The sequence below is a fragment of the Coturnix japonica genome, chromosome 4 (genome assembly GCF_054131305.1).
Source record: "Coturnix japonica strain WE chromosome 4, WE-NBRP24, whole genome shotgun sequence".
Lineage (NCBI taxonomy): Eukaryota > Metazoa > Chordata > Aves > Galliformes > Phasianidae > Coturnix > Coturnix japonica.
The window spans coordinates 28391813-28412278 of NC_140666.1; the positions used below are offsets into that span (position 1 = coordinate 28391813).

The window sequence follows — 20466 nt, forward strand, 5'->3', positions numbered from 1 at the left end:
TCCAGCCACATGTTTATCTAGGATCCAGCTCTTGCTGAAAAGCTTTGCTCCAGAATCTAGCTCAACAGATGGAAAAATGCTCAGAGAAAAATCTTTACATTCCTCCTGAACTGAAAAGGATTTTCAAAATGAGGATCATAGAGAAGCTATCCATTTTGCTGATGTTGCATTCCTAAATCTAAAGAGAGTTCAACATTTAGTGTTTGCTGTTTTATTCAGCCACTTATTTTGTAACTTAAGGTTGTAGTGTAAATACAGTCTTAATTTTTACTGCCAGTTCCTTAATTACCCCATGATGAATGATTTTATGTAGTATCTCCAAACAGAAACATAAAATTCCTTTTTAACTTTTCTAGCAGGAGAATTTGTAAAACTTAACAAAGTATAATATTTGATACTGATTTTTTCTGCACAATATGCTGTGTTATTCTTCAGCTCCTCCAGTTCACACCCAATCACTCCAACTCATAAATAGAATTTTTACTTATCCAACTAACTGCAACTGTGATGCTATCATATCAAGACGACTCACAGTGTCATGTTATCATAGTAATAATAGTATCACTGGATTTTAACACAAGCAGAACAGACAATAAAGACATAATCGTATGATATGAAATGTTTCATGTGTCTTGGACACATGTGATAAAAACTGACCTAGTGAATCAGCCAATATTTCAGTGTTCTTTCAGTCAAAAGTCTGAATTTTAGAATGTTTTAGCCAACACAGAGAAATCTTTGTTTTACTTCCAGGCCAGAAAAACTTTATGCCTGGCTCACTTGCTATAAACACCAAGAGAACCATTTCTCTTTGTCTGGTTTTTATGATAATAACATGTGTTCCAATATAATGTATGTTATTCCTGGGAATAACTTGTGATTTTTCTTGTTTAGAGCCTGCTTTTCATTTTCTCACCTGTATTTCTCATAGCACAAATAAACATATTTATTACTCAAGGAGTATTTATCTGTTTGCTAGATATGGGCTGAACTGTAAAACTGGAAGCATTGAGTGCTGCTTGATGTGAGCTGAGGAGCAATGGAACTCCAGCTGCTAAGGCATCCATTCAGTGGGACTTAGTCCTTTGCTACCATACTCCTTTCCACATTGCTCTCCTCGTTGCTGAAGGTAAGGTAATCTTATTTGGTACTCATCAGAGAAATTCAGTATTCTAATGACAGCTCCCAAGAAGAATTTAAACTGATTTCACTCATCAGCAAGCCATCTTTAAAATAAAAAACAATAAAATAAATAAAATTTTCTCTTAGAGTAGCAAAAGCAACTTTTCATAGATCAGTTGATGATTTCCTTTATATGCTTGGATGCTAAAGTAAACAGAACTTTCCTAATGTGCCAAACAGCAAGATGAGCTCAATGAGCTGATAATTCTGTAAGCATTTTTACTGCTGCATCAAGAAATGGTTGCTATGGAGAGAAGTTGCTATGGCTTCTGAAGTGGCTGCAAAGCAATATTTCTTTCTTTCTTTCTTGGTTTTCTCAAAAGACCTTACATGTTTCACTTTTTGAAATTTAAACACTCTTCTTAAGGAATAGAAAGAAATATCCCCAAACATCATACATTTAGCTTGAATCAATGATGATAAAAATCAGCAATGCCTAACATACTGAAAATCTGCTCATTTACTAACTACTGACTCATTGTAGTTTCCACTAAAGCAATGACACACGTATGTCTGGTTCCTCAACATCTCCAGTTCTCCTATACTTCCTTCTGCACATTCGATGTGATAATTGCCTAAAGATAATTTTTTTCTCTTTCATTTGTTGATCTTGTTGAACTGTTTTCCTCAGTATTAATGATCTATATTCAGCTCCTATTGACTGCTCTCAAGTGCCAGCTTCTAATGTGGCAAAAGGATGAGCTAATGCTTTGTTTGAGTGTATTGTCTGAAATATGATGAGCACGATGCAGCTATAGTCAGTTTTCTATTACATGTAATGAAGGTGACCTCACTTTTTGCTGTGTTATGTAGACTATTGCAGTCAATATTACAGATATGGAAAAAATATTACTGCCTGCAATTTAAACTTGGTATTCAAAAAATAATAGGTCCTCCTAGAACCATTCCTATATAGGTTTCAGTGCCCCAAACAATATATTGAATGTTAAGCCACTAAAATAATCACCTCTCACTCTTTTATTTCTCTATTTGTTTGTCTATTCATTCTCATTAATTGCTCTCATAGTTACAGAATGACAAGCCTGAAGTATAAGAAGAGTATACACATATGAAAATATAATATATATATATACATATATATGCATGTATATAATATATATTACATATATGTGCACATACATATGCATATGTGTATATATTATATATTACATATACATTGTATACATGTAATATCAATATATTTCATTTCCTGCAATTCAGTAGCCGCCATTGAAAAGAAGCTATTACTTATCTGAATAAAAATTTCCAAGCTAATAGATCTTAAAGTAACCTGTTTCAACTCTTCCTGGTTTTTAATTAATTAATTAATTTAATTTTCCCTAGAATAGTAGCACTATATGTACATGGATATTAACTTCAAAGCTCAATCCTGTCGATCAACATTAAGAAGGATGATGATGTAAGACAGCATATGGTGAGAAAAACTATCCATAACAAAAAGCACAAGTCCTTCTCTGATGTGCTTCTCTTCTATTGAACAGGTATGTAAGACATTAACAAACTTAAAGATGTTGTAGGAAGTGTTTCATCCTGAATAGCATTAAATAAAATCTGTTGTTTCTTGTTAGTTCCACAGTACTGTTAGTCTATAGAATCTTCTTTTAGGGACAGATCAATTGCATCAAAACTAGCGAGGACAAATTTTACTCTTGCAGAAGAACCCTATGTGGTTCTGCTAGAGCTCCAAAACTGGAGCTGCTCCTTTTTTGTACTCTATTTTCTGTGATTATTAAAGAGTTAAAAAACATTGTTGAGCAGTTAAAAAACACGCTTCTGCAATAATTTCCTTAGTGTATTTTAAACATGGCAGTTGCATAGTAATCAGCGCTGTGAAGGACTGCATCCATTTTATCAAAAAACTTTGAAAAATGCATTTGCAGTTTCAGAAAAGGTGATATATATATATATAAATGTGTGTGTGCAGCCTGTGTGGCTTATATGCAAATGCACGTATTCTGTAATAAATAACTCTAAAAAATAGAAATCTTTCTTGTTCTATGCTCCTCTAAAAATATATTTGCATTCCCAAACAAGCTGTTAGTGCTACACTTAGAATGAATGGAAGTATAACCATACAGCAGACACAGAGTAATCACGAACATCTGCAAGCACTTCTTATAAACCTCTTTACCTAGCCTCTAATGGTGTAGTCTTGATGTTCTTTTTTTCCCCTCTCACTCTTCCATTCATTAAGTGGCATTAGAAAATCTTTTCATGAAACAGAGGCAAATGAATGCTTGATGTTGTCTTCTTTAAATAAAGTACTTGATACGGAAATTCATTTGACCCTAAATTTTTGTGCAACAAAATACATGTATAGATTTCCAAGTAATTCTAGGCAGCTATCTCACATTGAAGGCTGCCATCACCTTCCCTAAATTCCTTGCTTTAAAACTTAATTTGCAATATAAATGCATAATTTAATTTAAAATACAATGTATACATAGCTATATACAAATATTTTACAAAGATAGATGTACCCTTTCTTATTTCTAAAAAGTGAAAAAAATGTGATAATTCACAGCTTCAGAAACATTTTTCCTTTATGATGTAAATATTATAAGAGAAGAGGACATAAGTACTATGGGCTGAACCAGTACAATTTGTTTTTATCACAGTTCTGATGCTTTGTAAATTAAAACAAGAGAATATGATTGCAGCTAGATATAAAGATTATCTGGAAAGACCTATCTAAGTCAGCTTTCAAAAAATAAGTAGAACGGTCCTTTTGGTCCATCAGTGTAACGTAACAGCACAGCTGAGGAACCCCTCATTAACAGTTATGTTAATTATGCTAGATTCATTACTACAAAAATATGTCTAGATTCTTTCAGATATCTGAGTTAGTGGGACCACAGGGTGCTATGCTGCATCAGCATTCAGATACGTGGCAGTGCCTTGAACAGTTTGTATAACCTCAGGAGCTATTCAGATCTCACTGCCTTTCAGGTAACTTCCAGTATGCCAGTTCTCCTTCTGATCTATTCTCCTTTCTATATCTGAAAGCGATTTTGTATATCCAGTATATACTGAGAGATATCTAAGAGAGATAAACTGTACATTTTTGTTTCATTTTTAAACTCAAGAATATCCTCTGGTAATCTCTGTCCTGAATCTGTAAAAGAGACATCTGAGGAGATATTTTGAGTGTAATCTTTATCTTTGCAATCCCTTGAGTGAAACTTTGGGGAAAACCATAATAGCCAATCTCAACTTAATATTGTTCTCCCACTCTTTCCCTTTGGAATACCTAACTGTGAATACTAGGGCATACATAACTGCATTTCTGATTCACTATGAAATATATGAGACATTTTCACTGGTATGCTAACTTAGCTCATTTTTTCTTTGTGCTCAGTATCACCCAATGGTGCATTCACATTAGCAAAGTCTTAAAAATTTCTTCATGAAATACTTTCATGATGCTGAAGAACCCAGAATCTTAAACTCCTTGGTGTATTTCATGCCTGCATACTTGTAATTCACTTTGAAATATTATACTTCTATGCATTAGAATCCTAAAAATACTAGCATTCCAGGATATTATATTTTACAGTGGCAAAAATGATGAGAATAGTCGATTTTCAATTTGAAGTATGATACTGTTTCCATTTGTTGATGCCCTTCTGTTCTTTTTACAACCACTTGGATAAGATTTTGTTTCTGGATGCTCATAAAGAAGTATCTGCTGGGAGTTTATACAATATAAGCTGTAGATTTAGAGTTAGTGGCCCTTGGAAGGATGCTTTCTCTTCTCCAGTTCAGTTTTATTTTTAAATAAGTAGATGCTGTAAAAGTCCCTTACTCACTCATTCAGATTTCAACAACTTTTGCTTTGGGGACAGTGGTTCTTTTCCGTAATAGCCATCTGAATACTGCCACAAGTTACAAACATGTGCTTATTCAGCTTGTTCTTCCTGTTCTGCTTTATGATTAATCACGTTCCTGCCCCACCACTGTCCCATCTCCTCACCCGCCCCACACATATTTTGTTCTACTTGTGAAGAAGATTGAAAGCAGACACACGTCTGCTTTCTTACAACACAAGTGAAAGTAACTGCTTCACCTTCTGCATATAACTACTTCTTAAAATCTTATACATTATTATGTTCATAAAAGGTTTTGTTGTTTGTTTAAAACTTATCTATATCTGTCCACAGTTAATTTATGAATCTACACTTATTATCAAATGAATTTTATGAACTCTAAGGTAACAAAAAATATTCTTCTTGCTTTAATCATACTTTATTGCTAAAAAATCCTACCACTACAGACCAAAAATAATTTCTCAAGATCAGAGGAAATCCTCTCCCAGCACAGGAAAATGTGAAACTGTATTTTATCTGATGAACTGGACATACTGTAGGCTTTTTGTTTTATCTATTAGCAATATCATTTCACTTTTCCCTCCCACAGAAATGGCACAGTACAGAACAGTGTTGATGCTCCATACAGCCTTGCCCTGAACAACTACTTCATCCTACTAACTGTCTCCCTCATCCCCAGCTGCCCTACAACTGCAAGCCTTGCATAGAATACTGTACACTACAAACTAAACAAGTACAAAATGGTTCTCACAACTGTGTCACAATCCACTAAACAGTCATAAGTAGAAATGAACTTTTCTTTGTTACTAACTCAAATTGCACACAAACCCAAATGTTATAGAAGTTATCTATCAACGTTCTGATCCATTTCTTATGCCACAGTTGTGGCTTTTATATAATTGATGTAAAGATCTTTTTCTTGTTATTTAAAGCAATAGTCTCTGATTAATGCAAATGTGAATCTCTGGAGAGAAACTCCAGAACTTTTTCTCTCTCAGCTTTTCCTTGTCAGTGGTAAAAACTTTCAATCTTGATGGAAATAGAAGTACTCAGTCAGTCATTTAAGAGTATTTCTTTGTCCTTGTGTTATACTCCACATCTGTCTCATGATTTTCTTTTCTACCATACTGTTTCCAGAGTGATTGAGCCCCAGTGAGAAAGTGGGATCTTAAAATACAAATTTTCCTCTTCTTTTGCCCTTATCACGTCTTTTAATTTACTTAAATATTTAACCTCCACCATTTCTTCTGCCTTAATGCTTAACAAAATGACAAAATCCTGATGTCTAATCTATTATATAGCATAACCCTCTGCCCTGATCAACAGATTGGTAAATTGCAATAATGAATTACAGCCTGACATGTGGCCAAAACCCCTGCTTCCAACAGGTTGTTACATTTAACTCACTGGTCTTAACTATTTGTTTTGTTTTAGCTGCCAGTATATGGGAGGCAGAGTTAATGGAGAGCAATTCTTCCATTGACTCCAAGCACTGCACCACAGAGAACATCTGTCAGCAGCAGAGCTTGCTTTCACTTTCACAGTGCACTGTTGCTTGTGTCAGGTATGTACAGCACTTTTACATCAGCCACCAAGAGATTTATATTCTTCTGGAAGACCACACATGAATATAGAGATTGATTAGTTTCTGGATGGAGGGAAGAACAAGTAGAAAATAAATGATTCATACAGTACACAAGTCAGGTTATGCCAGGCAATGAGTTATTTTGTTTTGTCAATTTACTCTATTTCTGAGGGGGAAAAAAAGAAAGATAAAAAAAGATGTATATCTTCCCCAGTTTCTGAAGGAAAATCTTGCTCAGTTTAAAATGGCACACATATACAGCCGAAGATTTCAAACCTGGGAGAGAAACATATAAGACTGTTGTAATGGGTGCTGGTGCACAGGTGCTGGCAGCAGGGTTTGCAGGTGAGAAGAGACCAGGATCGGCCTGTGTTGGACAATGGCAATCCCAGCCTACTCTGATAGGCCCCACCATACAAACTGGAATGAAATTCTACAGATGCATTTTACAGCATACAAATTATCCATACTGTAAGGAAGGAATGTTGACCTATCTGTAGTTGCTCATTCAAAAAAGTTCTCAAACTGGAGGTAACCATGCGCCAAAGCAGGTACAAAAGTACATCAGAGTAGAAAGGGAATATAGCAACTGTCTCCAAACTCAACATTAGAAGCAACTAAGAGCAGGTCATCAAAATAGAAGTGGGAGAATTCTTAACCGACTGAGGGAATAAATACTGCTCTTTCGTCTATAGTACTTCTCATAGATTTTGGTGCACTGAGTATGGCAGATATTTTCAGCAGTGCAAGGAAGGATTAAAGGATCAGAAGTGCCATTTGTAACCATAATCTTTATTGCAATACCCTAGGAGGACACAGAGAGCGCTTAAATCTGCCTTAACTGCACCAGTTTTCATTTTACTCTTAGTCTCCATTATATTGCTAAATGAACGCCAGTTCTCTGAGTATTTTATGGCAATAGATAAGTTTATAACGGTATTTTTTCAAGTAAGAGATCAAAAATAGTGCAATTAACGTAAACCTTTTTTAGACTGCTTTGTTAAATACTGGCATTGGAGATTTAGGTTTATTTTCATCTATTTAGGCTGTCAATTAATAAAAGCTCTACAAATATGTTAAATAAACATATGGTCCTTTTACAGTTATCTTGCAGTAAGCAGAAATACTTGGTTTTTTTTTTGCACAGAAATACATTTTTGCTGGCCAAAATTTTTGTTTGCCTGTTTAAAGTATGGGCATGCTGTTGGTTTTTTTGTTTGTTGTTTTGTTTTGGGTTTTTTTTGGTTTTTTTTTTTTTTTTTGCTTGGTGTGCAATGGAATATCAGGAAACCTGCCTAGAGAAATTTTTCTTCATAGTCAGAGAAACAAATCACTATTCACTGGAAGGGTAAAAGAGAACAAATTTCAAGGCCTAATATTATAAATTAATGTAATTCCTAAAAAGGATCACAGTTGTTTCAAAAATTATCATCTGGTGTTTCTCATTAATAAAATATGATTTCAAGTATGAAGTAGGTCAAATTGATTTTGTACCAACTGACACGAGTGCCTGAGGCAATAATATTATGTTGACATGCTCAGTGAGACTGGTCTGAGATCAATAAGAACACTTAGAACAATGTTCTTAATTATCTGCTAACCCAACAAATTGTATGAAATAAATGATATTAAAGCTATGAGTAATGAAAAACGATGCAGATTTTCTGAGAAGGAAAATAAGTCAGACTATTATTATCACTAGTAGTATTCATTGTTCATCTACCCTAAAAGGTTTACAGATTGTTCTGTGTCATTTTTTTCTCTCCTTATTATTACTATTATTATTATTAATGTTAAAAGGCAACAGTATAACTATTTTTACATTTTCTGGAATGCTGGAATGTTTCATTTAGACTATTTGTAATACTATATGCTCTTGTTAACCTGAACGTTTATGAACATTCAGATTATTCTTTTCTGTTTTGTTGTTGTTTTAATTTAATTCCATTTAGGCTGCAAAGCCTTTGAGACATATTTGCTTTGACATATTTTTGTGCTAGCACAGTGGTGGTACTGTATGGATAACAACCTCCAAATTCACTTGCAAGATAAGTTGCACAAAAATTGAAACTGATTATCGGAAATTGTTGTCTTCCAGTGACCTAGGATGGTTTTTGTTTGTATATTCAGTTTTAATCACAACTGAGGGGAACAAAAAACAAAAAAAAACCAACAGTGTGATTCCAGTGCTTGATTCCAGACAACTGAGAAAACTTTTTAACTGACAGTGGGGAAAAAGAAAGAAAAAAGAAAAAGTAAAAAGAAAGAGGGAAAGAACACTCCAGTAACCAGTACCCAGCGGTTTACTGATTTATAATAACCAGCTTTTCAAGGAACAATTAACTTATACCAGGATACAATATATTTGAAATTACTAAAAAAAATCTCTATAGACCAAAACACGTAAAAGAGTTGCGGCTGAAATGACAATGAGGCCTAGATCAGTACAGAGTACTCAAGTAACTCCTTTGTATTTGATCTCCAAAATGTGAACAGGACTGATACTTAAATAGATAGAGAAGAAATGAAATTTTTATAGTTACTATGGGGACCGTGGGGAAACAAGTAATAGCAACCTTACAGTAAAGACAGCTTTAGAAGAAAAGTGACATTTAGATCATAAGTGGCAGCATATGCTTTGTCTACTTTTTTAGCTGTGAAAATGCCCCAACTTTGGCTCTGTTCCTGCAAGATTATAATGACCATCAAATCCCCATGGGCTAATCTGCTGTTCTTATTTATTGAACTAAATTTGGAGACATTTCATTTATCCATACTCTCGCCATGGATTCACATCAGCGTAGCAGAATTTGGGCATTTATTTATGTTGCAATGCGAATGTTTCAAAACATAGAGACCCTTAATTTGACATATGTTTTAAAGAGCAAACTCTCATCAAGGAAATTAGCATACATCTTTGTAATTTTGTCTTGGTAGAATTGCTGCATATTATCTTTCTCTTTTTCTTTTTTGCTTTTTTCCTCCCTCTCTTGTCACAATGTGCCCTCATGGATCAAAGACTGTATGAAATAAAAAAATACACATGAACTCCTGACTGTCAAGACTATGTAGCTCCCTCAGATCAGCACTGGGTCACATGCAAAAAAATATCTTTTGGAGGTCATTTGTCTACAGGCCAAGGCACAACCTTCTCCTAGTACTGCTTCAGCAACATCCCTCTGCAGACTCTTTTTCCAGCTACAGTCAAATTGCACAGTCAGTTTGCTATCCTTTTCTGTTCACCTTGCAGTCTTAGAGCACATCTCAGTTTGCGACTTTAATTCTGTCTTTTTTACCATCTATATCTTGGACAGGAAGAAGGACAAACATGCCAGCCAAGTATACTGCAGTTCTAATGTTTTTTCCAATTAACTAAAAATTACAAATTCATACAAAAAAAAAAAAAAAAAATCACTATGAAATGCAACTGTTTTTCTTTCTGAATTTGGGAAATCAAACTTATGTATTACAATGATCAAAAGTAATTAAAAGCACATAGACAAATCCATATACCACTTTGGTTTCTCAGTTCTATAGAGAAACTAGTCAGTAAGTTAAAACTGGATTATTATCACTTTTGTTAAACAACTCTTTAGATAACACAGTTATTCTTACCCACAACAGTAACATCTCTCTGAGTAGAGCTGTTCCTACTTTTTACTGTCTTCAAGGATTTTTTTTTTCTTTTTCAAAGTTATCATTTGTGCCAGGCACTCAGAGTAACACCATATCTAGAATTCTAGAGTAATAACATCTGAATTGTGTGTGCGCATGTACACTGCAGTTCTATTTGTCAGCAATACCATCAGTGGAAAGCACAGACAGACAGCTAGCTTCTCTCAACAACACTGCATCTGTTATAAGAAGGAAAAAAACGTGTTTCATCCACCATTAAATTGACAATGTCAGTTCCCACAAGGAATGGAGGAACTTCATAAAAAAAAAAAAAAGTGGTCAAACTATACGCCGCAAGAAAAGGACTACGCTGCTCAGAGGAATACATATACATACAACTCATATTTGTTTGCGAATCAGGATGAGTTTAGTGACTGACCGATTTTTTGTATTTTTGAAAATTCTATTTTATGATACACAGCTTACACTCATAGAACACTTAGACCCAGACTGCTCAGACCCACAAGAATATGGCATCTATTCTGATGCCATCTATACTTCCACCCCAGTCTCAGCCTTTTGTTCCTCCAAATTCATTGCTGCAATTCAGACTCTCAAAAATAACAGTAAAACAAAGTAAAATGAACTTAAACTTTCCACTTAAGCTGAAATCAGTGTCTTTGGAGTTCTGTTCTATGTTAATTCTTCTGATACTGAATCAGTATATTGCCATTTCTAAACCTAAGTATTTTAGAAATAATACAAATTTGTAACATTCTGCTATTATAGAAACATTGATAGTTCATTTTTAGAAAGTGAGAACTTCTCAAGATTTATTTGATAAATTTGATAAATCTGCCTATTGATGTGTTGGCCTTTCTTTCTTTTGAATTTTTATACAGAAGTTCACTGACTCTGGATGCAGTCATGAATGCTGAGTGATTCTACAAAGGTAAGCTCCAGCTGTTATCTACTTGGCAAACAAAAAAGGAGAAATGCATGATTACTTACAAAAATTACTTTTCCACTTGCTCAGCACCTGCTTATGGGCAATCTTTCTGTCCAGTTATCTATACCAACATATTTCTAACTATGAGATTGTTTCTTTTCCTGTCTAGTCCTGCACTGTGCATTCCACATTTTTCAACAGCAACAATAACTGAAATGGCAGACTCAAATCATTTTCTAGCACACAAATAACACCAGTTCTCAGACTTCTGTTTTTATGAAGTCATATCAGAGTAGTTAAATAGCAGTAAAATCTTTAACAGTAGTTTAGGATTGTGAGTAGTAAGCATTTCTCAAATACAGTATTGAGTCATCCCCCAGGTATAAATTATACAAAAAGACAGTTATCTTTTATGGAATAATGTAAGTTGGAAAGAAAGCATAAGGAAAGAAGGATCAGAAACCCCAGAAAGTAACTGTCAAAAGACCATTGAAAGAGGCAGTCTAACAGAAAATACAGCACTGTCTGAGATGAAATCTTATACCTAATCAGCATTGTCTACTATCGCTTGATGTGCATCATCAGTTTGTATTTAGGCATCTTAATTCCATGTCAGAGATTGCAGCTAGCTAAACGTAAGCAAACAAACAGTTGATTAATAGGTTTGAATAATATTGCCCCTATTTATAAAATATTATATAAAATATAATTTGTCAACTAATAGTTTGGCTGCTGAAGTATTGGTTCAGTATCATAAGCAGTATTTGTTTAAACGCATTAGTCAAGGGAAAAATATAAAATCAATGAATAATATATTTGATAAATGATATTTGACAAGCACGAATGCAGATAACTTCTTTTCTAACCTTTTATTAAATAATTTTCTTTAAAAACAAAAACTCTAGTTGATTGTTTTTTTGTTTTTGTTTTTCCTATATGATTTTCTTTAGCCATCTGAAGCAATGGATGCCAATTTTGGCATTGGCAATACTGCTCCTCCTGGGTCCATGAATGAAATAGAAAATTAGGTAATTTAATTGGAAAAATGTTTTGTGGCATCCCATGTTTTAAATGTAATGAGTAGTGTTGCTTGAGGCAAAAAATCAGTTTAAAATGCTTCTCTTCTACTTTTCTGTATTTTAAATTCACAATGATTTTTGGAGACATGACTTAATAAAAAAAAATTATGATAAAAAACATCAATAAGAGCTAGAATTGAGAATAGTAAAAGAATAAAAATAGAATAGGTTTTAAATATCGGTTTACTTTATGACTAAATGTTTTATTGAATTTTTTTGTAAGTTTCTTTAGTTCTGTCAGCTACTTCAGCTGATTAGGCAATGTACTTCCCTTACTCTTATGTGTGTGCATATCTTTTCATCCTATAACCTACAAATCATATCATTAATTCCTCAAATATTTTTTTGAGCAACTTCAGAAAAACTAAATAAATCTCTTAGAAGATATAATCTAAACTAAAACAAACTGTGGTTACTTGAAATCAAGGATATTCCTTCTCCTCCCCTCCGCCCCTCCTCCTCCCCCCCCCCCCCCTCCCTCTAATGACATTTCAAAGATTTCTCTAAGATATTTCAGAATCATCATCATAGACGCATGATTTCCTACATCCACTCCTACAACTCAAACCAGGCAGGACTCAAATCAACATATGTTGCAGAACATATCCCTGTTTAGACCAGATTATTTTGATTCTTTGTTTTCTCGGGCATGGTGATCTTCAACTTTCTATCACCCTCTCAACTTTAGCCATTTCTTTCTCTACAACATGAAGTGACCGCAACTTGAAGTAATATTCCACCTGAAGCATTTGCTGAATACCTCAGGATGTGTTAAAAATGTCATGCTTATTTGCACTTCCAAATATCCTGTCCCTTGTTTTCTGGCAGCTTGACATTATTATCTAATGCTTCCTTTGTGATCTACATAGACTCCTGAATTGCTACCAGGGAGTCAACTCATATTCATTTTTCATTGGTGCTTTGTTTTACCTTGAACTTTTTTGTGTTCTACACACTTTTCTTTATACTATCACTGGCAAGTGGTGATGAGTACTTAAAAACTGAAATCAGATTTAGTTATCAATCACAAGGGCAGCATATTATTATTCTTTTTTTCTTCTGTTTAATAATAGCAGCTAAGAGTGTCTGCCAATGACAAAAACAGCAACAAAAATCATTCCATGCACTAGTGGAAGACAGCATCTACACCCATGCTGTACATTGCTTACCAAAATGTTTTATTATATATACTTCTTCTGGTTTATTTACTAGTCCTTTTGTAGGAAGTCAGCATACCTGGATAATATTGTTCTCCAGGTTCCATTAAGATGTCCTGGTTAGTGCCTGGAGGCATTATAAGATGTGAATTCAGCTAGAGATGTAGTTCAGAAGAAGAAATCAAATATCAAAGATGTTAGCCCATCTGGCCTCACAGAACTTCAGAGAAAAGGGCAGAGGTGGAAGGAGAGATTTTTCCATCTAGCTGGAGCTTCAGGCACCAGCACCCCCTTAGTATCTGCTGTACTCATCGGTAGATCAGGCTTAATTTTTCTGAAGACCAAAATACTTTACTAACAAAAGTTTTATCACCTACTCAAGCATACCTGAGTGAAACCTTGTGCCTTTTGATGTACAGAAAGACAGAGGATGTAGGAAATGAATTTCCAAAGAAGGGTGGCACAAAAGGGATTAGAGATGAAAAGATGTTTTTCAGGCCTTGGGCTATCTGTGTGTCTCGTGTATGCTGAAGCTCCCTGTGGGCTGTGTGAGAATGCACATTTTTTTTCTGTATCTCATTCTGCATTCACAACTTTTTAGGAAGGCAGTGGTACTTTCCTAGCATATACAATCATGTCATGATATCTCTGGTTTTAATTTGTATGAAGTTACAAAGATTTCTACAGAAGCAAACATTTTGTGGTATCTTATACACGAGATACCACATCAACTGTTGAGATAAATTGTATAAGGAGTCTATCAAAACCTGACTGTATTTTGTTGCATGATGAAATACTGTTTTTATTGCAGTCAATGAGAGGTTTATGCTTGACTTAGTCAAGTCAGGCAGTCACCCACAGAGCCAAAGCTGAAGCTGAAATAAGCTTTCATATTTTTCAGATTCAGCAATTATTCTGACCACCATCCAAGTTATATAAGAAACAGCAGCAAGCATTTAAACATCTACTTAGATAGTTTAAGAGTAATCTCAGCTGAAATAGTCTCATTCTGTCTTTAGTCCTAGTGAAAGAAAATACAGAATAATATGCTTTATGTTCCAGACTAGTGAATATTGTCTGCAAAGTCCCAAGAGCAACATTGCTTATTTCTTTGTGATACACAGAAGTATATTTTACCAGTTTCCTTTCATTCTAGCTTAACAAAAAAACAAAACAAAAAAGTAAAGATAACAACGAACAAGCATACAACAGCAATCCCCCAAAATAACCTGTCTAAATATTACTTTTGCTCCTCAATCTGTAAACACTGTTGCATCAGGAAGCAGCTGACAGAACAGCTGTCATTAACCTGAATGTTACTCAATCTTAGCAATATTGGTTTGTCAAACCACTGCTTTTGCTAAAACTGCAGCACTTCTGGCGTAGGTCCACACAGTTTTTAGGCTTCAGAATGATGACAATAGGATTCACTTGCCTGCACAATCAGATGACTGCAGACCTTTCAGCTGTCACTGGATATAACAGCTTTGACAAATGTCACAGGCACACAGAAGCTTGTGGGGTATGTTATCTCACTTTCCCTCTCACTGCATACAGATCAGAGTGAAAAATATCCAGAGGACATTTCTGAAGCCAAAAAAGAGTCATCAGGGAGTATTAAGAGGGTATTTTTTTTCCTTGAAGCTACAGGGTTACTATGCTTTTGTTTATTTCACTGGAGAAAAAAGGGACTTGAAACATTATCAACTTAAGTCTGGTTTGTTAATAAATGAGTGCATTCATGTGTGTCATCTCTAATTTAACCACAAGTAGTCCACCTTCTCTCTGTCATGTTGAACTTTCAGGCTAAGATACAGTGGTTCAGACATGCATATTTTCCACAAGTTTAGCTGCAATCCTTCTAAAATTTAAATAAAAGTGTTGGATTTAAAATGCTGTGGAGGCTATTTAATTTTGTTAACACAAAACAGAAGTGTCCCACATGGGGATTCAATGCTTATTGAACATTGATACCTTTGCCCAAAGCTGAAGCCATCAATTTCACATATTCATTATAGAGACTTGGAAGAGAAGCCTCTTTCTATGTAAGCAGTGTATAAACGCCACTGAAAGACATACATTAATATGTTCTCATAGACTTGTCATGAAGAGCAAGAAAAACAGCATCAGTTTTCATGATCAACCATGAGATTTTCCCATTAAAGTCTACGTCAAAACTGATATTAACTTCAGTGCTACCAGAGCAAAGCACTGACACCCTACAATGCCAGAACATGTTTTGACATTTTTTTCAGGTGTATTTTCCTCCTAATGCTTCTTCACTTTTCATTATAAAATTCTCAACTTTTACCTCTTTCACCTGATTCAGGAGAAGCATCCTGTTAATGAGAACTGTGTTTTTGAGCCATTCAAGCATAGTTGTCATAAATTTACATGTAAAACATTTACACAGACTCACCTATCTATGAGAAAGTGGGTAAGAGAGGGTGAGTGAGATGGTGAGTGAGACACAACATGCCTCATATTGGTCTTAACAAAGCTAAGCAAAGGAAAACACCTCTTTCAGGGGGCCTGTAGGCTAGTAATGCCAAAAGGTTATTTTGTAGGAACAAAGGGGAAGTGCAGATAGGAACCGGTATTGGCAGTGGGCCTCCGGAACTGTTCAAGAGTTGATATCAATACATGGTTGTATTTCAATACACAATTAAAGAGTAAGTAAAATACATTGTAATTTCATGGCAAGAAATAGATTACACGACAGGGAATTATAAAACAATAGAATTGTCCAGGTTGGAAAAGACTTTCAGAATCATCAAGCCCAACCGCAACCTACCCTAACTCTAAGAACCCTCCACTAAATCATGTCTCTGACCACTACATCCAAATGGCTTTTAAACACATTCAGGGATGGTGACTCAACCACCTCCCTAGGAAGCCTTTTCCAGCACTTAACAACTCTTTCTGTAAAGAAGTTTTTCCTGACATCCAACCTAAACCTCCACTGGCACAACTTGAGGCCATTTTGCCTTATCCTGTAACCTGTGAGAAGAGACCAACCCTGCTCTCACTATAAGCACATTTCAGATACTGGAAGACAGCAATAAGTTCTCCTTCTCGGCCTCTTTTTCCCCAGACTAAATAGCCCCTGTTCCTTCAGTCGCTCCTCGTTGGACACATTCTCCAAGCCCTTCACCAGCCTTGTTGCCCTTCTTTGGACCTGCTCCAGCACCTCCATGTCCTTTCTGTACTGAGGCGCCCAAAACTCAATACAGTACTCGAGGTGGGGTCTCAGCAGTGCTGAGTACAGGGGAACGATTACTTCCCTAATCCTGTTACCACACCATACCATTCCTGATACATGCCAGGATGCCTCTGGCCTTCTTGGCCAGCTGGGCACACTCCTGGTTCATATTCAGCTGACTGTCCATCAGTACATCACACCAACAGAAAGTAAATGGTACTTTCTTTGGAGTTCTTACTGCCATGCTAACAGAACAGTATGAACTCTTCTGTAGATTAAAGTGTTAATTATATTGCACAGGGAAGGGGTGTGGGGGTTGGGGGGGGTGGGGTGGAAAACAAATGGTAACATGGCATTGGGCTATTCAGCTTTCTGACATGAGCTTGCAGCAACACTGAAATAAATCACTCAATAACTTTAAGTATCAATCATACACTCACTTTTCCATAAAATGTGATTTGTTGCCTTCCTTTTCCAATTTGACTCTGGGGACTAAAGATGCCTTCACAGTATTAATTGTTAATCTAAGTAATGTTGTAATTTTAATCTGTGCCTACGGCATCCGGAGATCAGCAAGAACTACTGACTAGATGCTAACAAGAAAACAAATTCAGTTTCAATATATGCAGGCTAAGGAAAAAAATTAAAGCAATTGCAATAATCAAGAAGAAAAATAAGATGTGTAAACTGACAGTACTCTTACTACTCTTAAAAAATACAAATCAGAAACATATTAATTTTCTGCTTTAAATAATCAGTACAGTTGCCCTATGTTGTTTATAAGAATCTTTAAAAATGTTTCTAATATTTGCAGCTGTGGCCTTCCTGCTGTTTCTGATGGCTTCTATTATTTCACAAAGCAGCTTTAAACAGGTCACAAATACAAACATAAAATATAGAACTTATGAATTAACAAGAATGTCAAATATATATCATGACAATCAAAGAGTTTTTTTCTGTTTTATTCATACTGTATGAAACATCAGATTACTTTTGTTCAGAAACCTAGGCTCACAGAACAGAAGAATGGCTTGGTTGTTCCTACTTACTTTGAGAAGAAATAACACAGACTATGTAGTATTTTGTTTCTTTGCATTGCATCTCTGTACTAGACTAAAACAGTGGACAGTAGGACACTGTGTGATGATTTAAATCTATTAAAAGTATGATAATTGTTACCAATAGCAACTAAGGGAAAAAAGAGACTACACAGATCGTGTATGTATACTAATACCTTTTTTTTTTTCCTTCCAGTAACACTTTACTTATTTGTTAATATTAAAACCTACTATTTGAGCAAGCTATGCTTGTGGTGTTGCCAAAGCCAGGGTTTGTGATTCTAGAGAGCAGAAAGCACATTCACAGCAAAGAAGGAAAAGACCAGTTTGCTTTTCTAATTCAAAGGTACACTGAAATAACCCATAGCACTGCAGCATAATGACAACAAAATATACATCCAATCAAGTGTGTTGCCAAAAAGCAGAAAAAATTATTTTTTTCTTTTTTTTTTTTTCTTTACACCACGCTAAGCAGAATGAAGTATATTTGCACTTCACAGAATGACTAAAGCAAATGTTGAATGATGCATGAAATAAAGACAACAACAAACCAAAAACCTCTTGTGACCTGCTGCTCAGAGAAAATGCGGATAGCATTGTGCTTTCATATTTAGGAGAGCTAGATCTGCTAGTTGTTGTGAAATATACAATCTGACAGCATAAACAAAGTCCAAGAAACCTCAAATATCTTTATATTCAAATCAAAATAAAAGCTACCCTCTTGACATTTCATCTGTTGTTTTTTTTTCCTCCTTTCCTTATGGAGCCAGTTACCTGTAATCACTGCAGAATGGAAAACCCTGCTTCTCACAGACTGCAGCTACACCCCTTAACCTTTAAAATAAAAAGCGAAAACTGGAGAGCATATATTTCAGTTTAACCTTGGAAAGATCTTTAACAACTTCTGAGTAATTTCATTTGTGGTTGTATTTTTATTTATTTTTTTTCATTTGACTGTTTCTTTTTTTTTCCCCCCCCTCATTGAATCCATAAACCAGTTTGTCTAGAGAAAAATAAAATGGAATTGCAAAGTTACATTGGAAGATGAAGAAAGCAGTTTCTAAGGGAAACAGAAAGACATTATTTATCCTGTTGTGGCAGCACAGCTGGAGTGCTCTCCGGGGCCAAAAATGTTCATGCTGAAAATTCAGTGGAAAAAAAAAAATCAATAGCAATAGCATCACCCTTTTATCATTTTAATGATCATACACTCAGCAAAATTTTAGAGTTCTGACTAATAGCATGATCATAAGTGAGAATGGCAAGTATTATAGAAGAAAACAACAGCATAATACCTACCACATCTTTGATTTTTATTTTCAGCACCCTTACAAGCTGAATATTTGTTAACATTATTCATGACTTGAGACCATGAGGTGCAATAGAAACTTCTTTATGATGATTTAGATTCAACTTATAACTATCTGTAGAACACTGCATGGGGCAAGTCCTGCTCTAATTAGAATGTGGAAGTTTTGCCAGCAATAAGACTGCAGATTTTCTGTGACTTTAGTATAATGTGCAAAAATACATTGTAAAAGAAAAGGTATTTTAGGAGACCATGCTTCACATCTCTTCATATCCTTAAATAACAGATAAAATTTTCTCTAGCAAGTCTAATGTCTGTTCTCTCCACAAGGTAGTAGAACTCTATCACTTTGTATTGCCTTCCTCTTTATTGCATCTTTTTCCTACTCTAATTGCAAATACGTATTTTTCAGCATACATAGGAAACACGCAAAGTATCTACAAAATGATCTCCTGGTTCATGAAAAATGATGCCTATTTTGTATTTACTCTGCAGAAAATCATCCAAATCCCATTATGTAAAGGAATTACTATGTTTGAACCAGCATTGAATCCAAATCTGAATGGATTTACCAGAAAAGAAAATCGCTAGAGTTTGACATCTCTGGTTTATCAAGCAGTCTGTGATACTGTCAGTCATTAACTCCACTTAAGTGAGAAACATAAGATAATGATTTTTTTTATAAATTATTTAGAGGATTAATATTTCAGTTCTATGAATATGCAGTTTTATTTTAAGATTTACTTTATGAACCAATTCGGTAAGTACATGCAAAAATGTGTATGCAAGTAGTGATAAACAGGGGATATTTTTTGACTCTTACTATCCAACAGCTGGCTACTATTGTTTGTTTACTAGGTAAATAAATTCATACTGATGGAGACCTGCATAGGATATGAAGAGTGGAGGGAATGATGAAAAAGGAGATGTTACCATCTTCTCCTTATATCTTGAATTGCACCCTAGTGAAATATCATGCTGTCATGGTGTCAAGTCTTGGTATCTACTGAGTTGGTACATAAACAGAAGTTGTTTAGATATGAGAAGCTTGTGGAAAAGAGAAACTTCCACACAGAAAATAGAACAATATTTCTCTTGATGAAAAAAGTTAAGTCATATTAGATGATGAGAAAAATAAAGAAGAAAACGACAGCTACTGCTACAACAAAATAGAAGGTGATAGTGGGGGATAGTTAGAGCCTAGAAAAGCAGAAGAAAAGGAATAAAATGACATGAAAGAAGAGCAGTAGATATTAATGAGGCTGAGTTAAATATCCAGTTGAACACAGAATTTGTTACTGATGGTACATTTGACAGATTCCTGCTAAAGTATCAGAAATGACTTAGCCAAACTGATAAAGTAAAAATAATAATAATAATAATAAAAGGCTTTCAAGTGTTATTTTTCCTCTTTTTTTTTTTTTTTTTTTTTTTTTTAAAGTGGAAGAAGTAAAGTAACTGCAAAAACAGTCAGATGAATGG

General features: G+C 34.9%; 1 long non-coding RNA gene across 1 annotated transcript; it reads left to right on the forward strand.

Annotated features, from left to right (window-relative positions):
- Positions 1 to 979: 979 nt before the first annotated feature.
- LOC146761011 (uncharacterized) lies at positions 980 to 11213 on the forward strand. The gene is made up of 4 exons (XR_014945740.1): positions 980 to 1129; positions 2527 to 2684; positions 6465 to 6594; positions 11133 to 11213. It is a non-coding gene; the product is annotated as an uncharacterized LOC146761011 (long non-coding RNA).
- Positions 11214 to 20466: the final 9253 nt, after the last annotated feature.